The following is a 10,645-nucleotide window of genomic DNA, read 5'->3' on the forward strand; positions in this document are numbered from 1 at the left end:
CTGCTTCTACGCAGGTCCTGTGTTCTTACAACAGCCGGACAAAGCAAAGCTAGCGGCACTCTAACAAAACCCCCTGCCTGTCAGCCCACAGCCTCAACGTCAAGATCCTTCATCTACCTTTCAGTCTTTCAGATGTGCATTTCACAGTTGTTCAGGGCCGCATTAAACAGGTCCTTTCTCCTAATGCCAGGTGAAAGTTTTCAAAGGAAGCAGAGGGATAGCTGTCCCTCTCAGAATTAATGGTAATACCATTAATATCCATAAAGCTCTTAGAGGATAACATTATATAAATCAGTGGCTGTTTACCCAGAGTAAACTGTCCTGCTACCCTGGGCACTTCTAAGTCACACCCCCTGACAAATCTTCCACAGTGACTGACCAGCCCTTACAACACCACGGGGTGATACTGTAATTGTTGCTGATCTCAAAGGCCACCAGCAGGCAACAGTTAGGTAAACTGAGGGGAATATGGTCCAATACCTTTAGGGGATCCCAACCACTGAAAGCCACTAAAACTATCTCCACCTTGCCTGGTCATATGACCCAGGGAGAAAGCACCAGTTTGGTGGCAGCACCTACCTTGCTTGCAGTTCCCCAGCTAGTCACCCTATCAACACCATCCTGGCTCATGTTGAAAGTGAGAAGATTCAAGAGAGATTTCCCCATGCATGGAGAAAAGAGGAACTGCCCAACACTATATGAGGACTGTGCTGGGCCATAGCAGTGGCATGATCTGGAAAAAGTCTCCAATCAGCCCACTGTCCCACTGCCAACAGTTGGCCACTAGCACCTTTCCAGTCCAAGAAAACTAGCTAGTTAGAAGAGTTTAGAGAGAAAGAATCGTGTATGTGTGTGGCTAAGTCAGGGGGAAGGGAAATCATGGATATGGGCTGCAGTAAGTGCTTGGGAATGATGGCTGAATGGAACCAGGGTGGGAGTGATCCATCCAGGCAGGACAACAAATTTGAGGAAAATGCATGGCTTTGTGCTGCGGAGAAGGGGGAGAGGATGTTTGGGGGCAGTATGGAAGAGAGAAATTAAGAGGAAGAGAAAAAGACATATTAACACAATAAGGCTCTCACCTTCACTGTTAAAGGGAAAGACATGTATAAAATTTTCATTTCCACATGCACAAGAAGCTATCTGCCCTAGTGCTTGTTTTCTTGAAACTTACATGCATTATACAGGCCTTTGAAGTTGCTGTTTTGAAATGTATGCAATTCACAGGATAGCACAACATTTAACAAATTGACAATAGCTCCTTACACATCAAACCTGGGCCAGTGTACCAGGCAGTCATGAAAATTAAGGCTAAATTCTATTTCAACCACTAGACATCTAGCTCCGCCAGAAAAGTCCTGGCTTACATGACAAAGGACAGAGAAACATTATGCTTAATTGAGGTAGATGCATAGTTCTTCTATACTTCCAGTAGAGAGCTAGTATGCAGCTCTCCTCTGCTTTGCAATGGGCAGCACTTAGACATCTTCAGAGATAGATTCCTGTTACCCTAGAAACTCATGGGCCTCCATTTATGCCAATGGGTATTTTTAACCTATGCTGAACTGCCTCCATCTACTCGGAATCCCCCCACACCATATGAGGGATAGGCATCTTTTACCTTTAGCAGACAGACAGGTGAGGAAAACAAAGCACCTTTTCCTCCTCAAATAGCCTAGTAGTTACCACTCCTGCCCAGAACATGGGAAACCTGGGTTTTAGGGCCCTGACCCTGCACCTCCTATGTCCCACAGGGTGTGTCTACCCGTGTTTTTATACATGCCTAAACTTAATGCGCATTACCCTGATGCGCATTAAGGTGATTTAAGCGCGCATCCACACATGCATGCACTAATGCTCATTAACGCAGGTGTGCGGACTGACTTGAGACTCAAGGTAGTCCCACCTCAATGGACACACACTGCATTAATGCGCATTAGCATGTCTACACATTTGCTAATGCAATTTAATTATCTGCACATAAATTTGATACCTGCTTTATGCAGGTATCAAATTTAGACTTGAATAGCCTTAAATTGCCATTTTTATGGTGCACTGAGGGTATGCACATGTAGACACATGCCCTTAATGCACCTGAAATTGGGCTAACATGCATTAAATGCACACGTGTAGACACATCCACAGTGATCGCCCTATTGAGGATCAGGAAGGAATTTTACTCGCATGTCTGTAGGAGCCCTTAGGTTTCAGTCACTGCTCTTCCCCACAGCTCTTGTTAATGAGTAACATGCATAAATAAAACTAAGAGCAGGAACTAGAAGTTAGGGTGCCTACAAAAGGAGACCAGAAGAGCTTAGCTTGAGTGTAGCAAAACAAAAACTGAGGGGAATATGGTTCAATAAAATTCTGCTACTGGGCATGCCCAGACTCACTGCCGTCTCAGCTGAATATCTCCATGCTTGTCTCACGTCTAAGAGCATTAGGCCTTCACATACTAGATCCTTGGCTCATTATAAGCCTGATTAAAAAGACATGCTCTGAGCATAGTAAGCATTGACAGCACTGAGTTCAGTGCAGAGCAGAGCAGCCACAGCCCTTTCATTAAAAACCCTAGCGAGAGAAAGCCAAAAAATACCCAAGTTCAGCTTGCTAGAAAAAAACAACCTCTCAGGCTCCAGGGCAGGTAAGTGGAGTTTTTGTGATGCCTACCTGGACATAAGCAGCTAAAAATCATGTCTATATCACACCTTCAATTACTAGTTGTGATTCTGGCCCTTAATGGCTCCTATTATAACTGTTCCATTTTATATAGACAAATAAATATTCACTGGGACAGCAGGAGGAAAAAGACTGATCCTACAGCTCCCTGTGTAGGGTAACTCCCCTAGGGTGTAATACGGATGGTCACTTTCTTGCTCTGAGCATAATAGCAAAGCCGCCGTATTATTGGTTCAGGATACAGCAGTCTTTTTTTTTTTTTTTTAAATCAATAAGCAAATCCTTGCCACTGGAATTTCTCAGCTTTTCATAACTAAATGAAAAGTTGTTCTTAAACTAAAATTAGCATTGAATTTTCTATTTTTACCAGCATGGAAAAAGATAATGTTTAAGAGATCTCTAAATCAGACACGAGCATTAGATTTGCTTTAAATAGCAAATATAAAAAGGCTCCTTCCTGTGCATTTTTAACCTAACATCCCCTGATTAAGCCTGCAGAGCCCAGTTGGCCCATGGTGTTTTGGCTTTGCCCTATATTCCACATCCCATCCCAGAGAGGACAATATGGGTGTGGAATATTAGCCCGCTTCGTGTTTTTATTTTAGTGCCTGCTCTAGATAATTTCCTCTGCTGGATAGAGGAGTAATTTCCTCTCCCATGACTGGGTGACCTGCTCTGCTTTCATTCACAATATACACATGCTCAGACCCAAGTTGTTCAGACAAGCAGTGACTCCATCTACACAAGCAAGATGTATTCTCTTTCATAAGTAGCCCCTGCTCATCCCTGCCTTTCATAAGTAGCCCCTGTTGTCCTGCAGGTCTAGCCTCCTGTTAGCTTTGGCTTGTGCTCATGCTGGTGAAGACCTTGGAGAAGTAACTAGGTGGAGCTACCATGAAGCTCCTGGGGGTGCCATGGCTTGCATCCAAATTGTCACAAATCCTGTGGGCCTTGACGAATAGCTGGGGCACATGCGTGACACTCATCAGGTTGGAGCTTCGGTGGCAGAGTATGGCACAGAGCCATCAGAACAAGATTTGTGCCCAGCAAGGAAACCCCCAAAAAGATTTCTGTCTGCTTTGTGGTCTCTTGGCAGTGAACTCAGCCCAACTTCATTTCATCCTACCACTAAGTAAAAGGGACTTCAGTTTCTCATCTTAGAGGGGATTTTGAAATAGCCCTGCAGCTGCCCACTTCAGTAAAAGCACAGTAGACCGGGGGTTGCTTTATTAAGATTCCCCCCTCCCCTCATCTAATTGTCTGGGATCTGTATTAATGGAAACATAAATTGACTGCCACTGTGCTAAATGACAATCAGGTTTTGTTTGACAGAGTTGGAAAGTATCTTATTCAGAGCGCTGGCACTGAACAATCTAAATGCAAATTATGGACTGTTTTTGGGTTGGGAGGATGTTTATCTTCTGATGAGGTTATATGATAATACAGAGAGGAGACAGAACTGGCTTTCAGTTCATAAAGACTATCAAAATGTGTGACAGTTTAACTACAGGGCCAGTGTTTACATATTATTTTAATGGAACTGACTAAGTTATTCAGCCTGGCTTTTTCTTTTAACAAATCATTTTTAAAACAAGACCTAGCACAGCAGAATTCCAGCCGTATTTCAGCAATTCCCATGCATATGTGTTAGCTTGGAAAATGACAGGGCAGCCACCATTTTAATCCTGTTATTTCTCTTCTTCCCAGCCTATTTCCTTCTGTTGAAATATATTTCTGTTCTCCCTGCACATTCCACTTGTTAGATTAGCAGGTGCTATTTGTGAAGGTCTTGCTGGAGTGTGTGCTGATAGCTCACAATATAAACCTGCCTACTTCAGAAACCATGCAGTCCTCAACAGTAACATATGTATTGCCAAGGAGTAAATGTTGCTCTTATAATACAGCTAATTATATTCAGCTCCAGGAGCTCTAATTCAGTGAGATATTTACACTTTCCTCCCATATGCCTCAGAATACAGAAGCAATTATGAACAATATGGTGCACAACTGAAAACTCAAAGCCCAAAGGTCATAATGCTGCTCTCAGTATTATCTGCTTACCTACATAGTCCCTGCCAGATTTGCGGCAGCTTGGGTTGCTTGTGCAAATATGAAATTCCAACATTTAAGGGCTAGACCAACAACAGGGGCTCAGGTACTGCAATGCTTTGGCACACCTAGCCACCATTCCAGTTCAGCACCTAGGATCCTGAATTAAGGCATAGAATCTACAAAAATTAACGTGCTAAGCAAGCCATTACAAAAAGCCACCTAAACTAGCCAGTAAGAAATGCTGGAGACTGTGACAAGGCTTTTCATACCGTCTCCCACTGCATTCTTGCAAGCAAACTGAGAAACTATGGGTTGGATGAATGGACTCAAGTGGAGTGCCCCAGGGGTTAGTCCTGGGGTCAGTTTTGTTTAATATCTTCATCAATGATCAGGAAGATGGGACAGATTGCACCCTCAGCAAGTTTGTGGATGGCACCAAGCTACAGGATGCAGTAGATGCACAGGAGGGTAGGGCTAGGATTCAGATTGACTTAGACAAATTGGAGGATTGGGCCAAAAGAAATCTCATGAGGTTCAACAAGGACAAATGCAAAGTCCTGCACTTAGGACAGATCAATCCCATGCACTGCTACAGGCTGGGGACTGATTGGCTAAGCAGCAGCTCTGCAGAAAAGGACCTGGGGGTTACAGTGGACAGTAAAATGGATATGAGCCAACAGTGTGCCCTTGTTGCCAAGAAGGCTAATAACATACTGGGCTGCATTAGTAGAAGCATTGCCAACAGATCGAGGGAAGTGATTATTCTGCATCTGAACTGGTGTGGCCACATCTAGAGTACTGTGTCCAGTTTTGGGGGCCCCCCCACTACAGAAAGGATGTGGACAACCTGGAGAAGGTCCAGCAGAGGGCAATAGAAATGGTTTGGGAGCTGGGGCACATGACTTATGAGGACAGACTGAGAAAATTGGGTTTATTAGTCTGAAGAAGAGAAAACAGAGGGGATTTGATAGCAGCCTTTAACTACCTGAAGAGTAATTTCAAAGAGGATAGAGGTAGACTGCTGTCAGTGGTGACAGATGACAGAACAAGGAGCAATGGTCTCAAGTTGCAGTAAGGCAGGTTTAGGTTGCATATTAGGAAAACCCCTCACCAGGAGGGTGGTGAAGCACTGGAAGATGTTACCTACAGAGGTGGTAGAATCTCCATCCTTGGAGGTTCTTAAGGCCCAGCTCAACAGAGCCCTGGCTGGGATGATCTAGTTTGGGCTGGTACTGCTTTGAGCAGGGAATTAGACTAGATGACCTCCTGCGGTCCCATCCAATGCTTATTTTCTATGATTCTAAGGCCTTTACTGTGGGGGGAAAAGTGCACACATCAGAACAGCTGATGCACAGTAAAGCCATATCACCTTTTGTTCCATGAGAGTTGCTCATATGGTGTATTAATAATCTTGGCTTAAAACACAATATGAATTCCAAGTAAAATTATAACATACGCAGTGTTTACACTGATGCCTACAGAATATACTTAGGCCACATCTGTTCTTGGGATCTGATCTACAATCACATATTTTACTTTAAGTGGTGTGACTAGATCAGGTGCCTGCTGTACAATCATTCATCAATGCTGGGAGCCCAATCCAAGTAAGTTGGAGTGGGAGGAGGGGCAGGTGAGATCAGGGGGCTAATAGGTTTATGGGGAAGGGGACTGGTGGGAATCGAGGGGGTTGAGGTGCAGGATGGGAGTTGGCAGGACTGGAGAGAATAGTAGGTCCATGTGGATTAGTGGGATCCAGGGAGGGTTGGTAGGATTGGAGAAGCTAGTGGGTCTGCAAGGGGAGGACTGTCTCTCCCGGGTCACACATGTTTGAGTTAGACTGGAACAGGTTAGCCCGACCTACGTAGTTCATGTCCTAGATAAACTAAAGTTAGATCAGGCCAGCCATTTTTTGCCCAAGCTAAACTTTTCAAATGTCTTGTACACATCAGCACTTAGATTAACCTAATGCTACTTAGATTGATCCAAGTATAAGATCCATATATGAGTGAAATAAATTTAAATTAGATTGCTAATCTAATCTCTCAGATTTGTGTAAAGTTCACTATTAGGTCAATCTAACCCTAGCTGACTGACCTAACACTTAGATTGACCTAAGTATAACATCCATATATAACCTTAGACCTATAAGTATCAACACAGTGTTAGACTCTTCACTGCTGAAGTATCATGTCTGTATTGGGTTTTAGTACTGTCTACATTTATTACATCCAGATTTTTTTTCTTCTTCTTCCCTTGTTCATTCTTTCCCTAACTCACTAGCAATTCAACAGAGATTTATTACAGGCACAAATACATTTCAGCATCTGAAAAGTATTTTTCACTGAAATTTCCCTTATTAGATTACAGGAAGGAAAAAAAATCATTGGGACATCTTGAATTGCACATGGCTTAAGAGCAATAAAAATGGTCACCAGAAAACTCAGTGGAAGATTGAGTTTTCTGGTGATCACTTCTGGTGATCTATTCTAATATTATAAAAGCCTAAGTCCATCTGTCTGTCCATCTTTCTGTCCGTACCGCTTTATTTGCGCTCTGATTGACTGATGGAAACAGCCAATCAGAGTGCTCCAAGCATGGGGGAGTGCCGCCATGATTCCAAAGCCATGCCAAGGATTGGATAGGGCGTGGGGGAGCCCCACCCTGGTCCCTGCAAGAGGCAGAACAGCTGCAGCATGGGCCGTTAGGTGGTGGCACTCCATCCCAGCCCCACCCCCACCCCCATCATTCTTAACAGGTAATCGGCTAGTTTTGTTTTTGTTTGGGGGGGGCATTCATTCATTCTGGGGTCTCAACAATTTAAAGGTTTCAGCACCTGACAAATTTAGACACAGTGAGAATACAAGGCACAGTATGCTGATTCTGTATCAGATGAATAATTCCATATCAGATGTATAATTTAATGTTCTCTGACACCAGACATGATTCAGGCATCCGTATTTCACAGTAAATTAAAAAAAAACTATTTGGGATAAACAGCTTTGTTACATTTTGAAGTGCTTCTTTCAGAGAGAGGGAAAAGAAACAGCATTTTGTATGTAAGTTTTAAATGCGTGTTATGCAAAAGAATGGATAAGCATTTTTATTGAACAAAAAAAAGAATGCATTTGCAGAAATGGTACTAATCATGCATATATAAATTGTTGAGCATCCAGGCATTTAATCCAAAACAGCTAACTCACTCACAGATATTCAAGAGATTAAAAAGATATTTTAAAGCAAGTAAACATTAGGCTCTGATCCTACAGACCATACTTTACATGAAGTTTAAATATGTGAGTGAAATTCTAGCCAAGTAAATTGGAGTTTTACTATTGAGGTCAGTGGTTTAAAGGAGATTAACTGGGCTATGAAAAAGATATGAAAAATGATAATAAAGCAGATTTCACCACTTAACTAACAACTGCTTAATATCTTCTTGTTATGATCTATAACAGGAAATTATAAAGTGCTTAGCTGAAAGTACTTTTAATTTTCAGACCCTAAAATCACCTTTGCTGGTGACCAGCAAAATGGACCTGGGAAAGACCTGGAAGGGATGAAAGAAACCTGGGAGATCATCTAAAAAACTGTGCCCTACAATAGAGTTGAACATACAAGTCATAGACAGAAGCTAAGTGAACTTTTCCTTAAATGGTAATCACTATGAAAAACAAATCTATTATCACTTAAGTACTGACTTCTGAGAAAACTTCAGGCATTCTCTCCTAGCTTTTGCAGTACTGCAGATTACACTGTGCCATTTTGATTAATGTTTTATAAACTGTTCCAAGGTTACCTCTGTTTGAATTAGAGGGTGTCACATTGTAAGAAATTCAGATACCAGGCTGTAAAACCACTAAGCTGAATAATTTCTTCACAGAGTCTGAACTGTGAATGATGATCTCATCTCAAGAGTATGAAGCTCTGGATTTAGTATGAAGCCATATAAAAGTAGATGTGAACTTTACACAAACATGCATGTATGTGTGTGTGTGTATGCACATTATTTTTACACACACACACACACACACATACATACATATATATAAAAAAAATATACGATTTATGAAAGGAATAAACCAATGCCAAAAATACCCTTTTACATCAAGGGGCTTCAGAGGGAGGGGAGGAAAACAAACCAGAGTCCTCAATTCTCCCATTATCCAGTCACCATGAAACAGTTCTTCATTATGTAAGATACTCGGGTTTAGCAGGATAATTAGCTATAGGTCTACAGTAACAGGCTCTGTTGTTTAAAATGAACGGCTAGAACATTATATCCCTTTCTTTTTTACCATGAACACCGTGTAAGATCGTACTCTGAAATCACACTGCCAATTAAGATTAAGATTTTATACCCATGACAAATTGTAAAAAAACATGATCCCATTTTGTATAAATAAATATTCATTAAGCCAGATGGAGAACGATTTAATCTATAGTCCACTGATTAGGGAACTCTACCTGTGAGAAGGAAGAATCAAGTTTCAAGCCCTTGTTCCAATTAATATTTTATTATTTATACAAAGTGGTACAGCTTCAAAGCAGAGATTTGGAATTCCTCATAGCCTGCTGACAGACTGCTCTCCAAGCTATGGCTTCAAGCAGCATGGTGATGCTGAGATTTTGGCAGTTTTGTGCATGCTCACTAGTGGAAAAGTAGGTGCTTAGCACTAAAGTGTCATTAACAGTAAGGGTTAGGACAGGGGTGGGCAAAATACAGCCTGCGGGCCGAATGCGGCCCATGAGGCCATTCTATCTGGCCTCTAATTTATAAATTAATATTTCTCTGTCCTTGGTTCCTGTCAGAAATGACAGGAATCAAGGGCAGTAGGAACCAGGGGAAGCCTAGTGGGCTCCCACAACAGCAGGGCCTGCGCAGCCCTGCCCCCCCCCAGCCAGAAGCCCTAGCAGGGATTCTGGCTTGGGAGCATGTGGCTGCTGGAACCTCAGGTAAGTGTGGGGGGGGAAGGGCAGGGGAGGGCCCCAGGCAGGGAAGGAGCCGGGGAAAAGCTGAACATGGGGGAGGGAAAGCGGCCCCCCACCCACTCCGTGGCCAGTGCCCTGTGCTACAGTCACTCACAGCCCACATGGGGCCACCTGTGTCTGCTCCAGAGAGCTCCACATGGGCTGCGAGTGCCTGCAGGAGGGAGCGCTGGCCACGGGGTGGGTGGGAGGCTGCTTTTCTCTGTGCCGGAAAGGAGGCCAGGGAAAAGCTGAGCACCAATGGGGAAAAAGCAGCCCCTCCCTGCCCCGTAACCAGCACTTCCTGCTGCAGGCACTCGTAGCCCACACAGGGCTGTCCGGAGCAGGCACAGGCAGCCCCAAGCAGGCTGCGAGCAGCTGCCGCATGGGGCACTGGGCTTGGGGCAGGCGAGGGGCCACTTTCTCCCCCCGCGCTCAGCACCACCTTGTAACCTGGCTCCACTGCCAGCCTGGGCCCCATGCCAGCTCTGCGCTTGCCCATCGGGACTGCACATGGCAACAGCAGCTGCAGCCCCCCCGCTTGCCTCACAGGGCAGTGTCTGCCACCACCGCTTCTGGGCTGCCCAGCGTGCAAGCTGCAGGCGGGCAGCAGCAGCCAACACTGCCTGGCATGGCAAGAGGGGAGACCACAGCTACTGTCGCAAGCCCAGAGCCAGCGCAGGGCCCAGGCTGGCAGCAGGGCCAAGTTACAAGCTGGTGCAGAGTGCAGGGAAAAGCAGCCCCTTGCTCGTCCTGTGGCCAGTGCCCCGTGATGCAGCCACTCACAGCCCATGTGGGGCTGCCTGTGCCTGCTCCAGACAGCCTGGTGTAGGCTGCAAGTGCCTGCAGGAGGGAGTGCCAGCCATGGGGCAGGTGAGGGGCTGCATTTCCCTGCGCTCAGTACAAGCTTCTTCCCTGGCAGCGAGCAGGGGGTTGGGGCTGTGCGCTG

Source organism: Crocodylus porosus, unplaced genomic scaffold (assembly GCF_001723895.1).
Source record: "Crocodylus porosus isolate Cpor-Errol unplaced genomic scaffold, CroPor_comp1, whole genome shotgun sequence".
Lineage (NCBI taxonomy): Eukaryota > Metazoa > Chordata > Crocodylia > Crocodylidae > Crocodylus > Crocodylus porosus.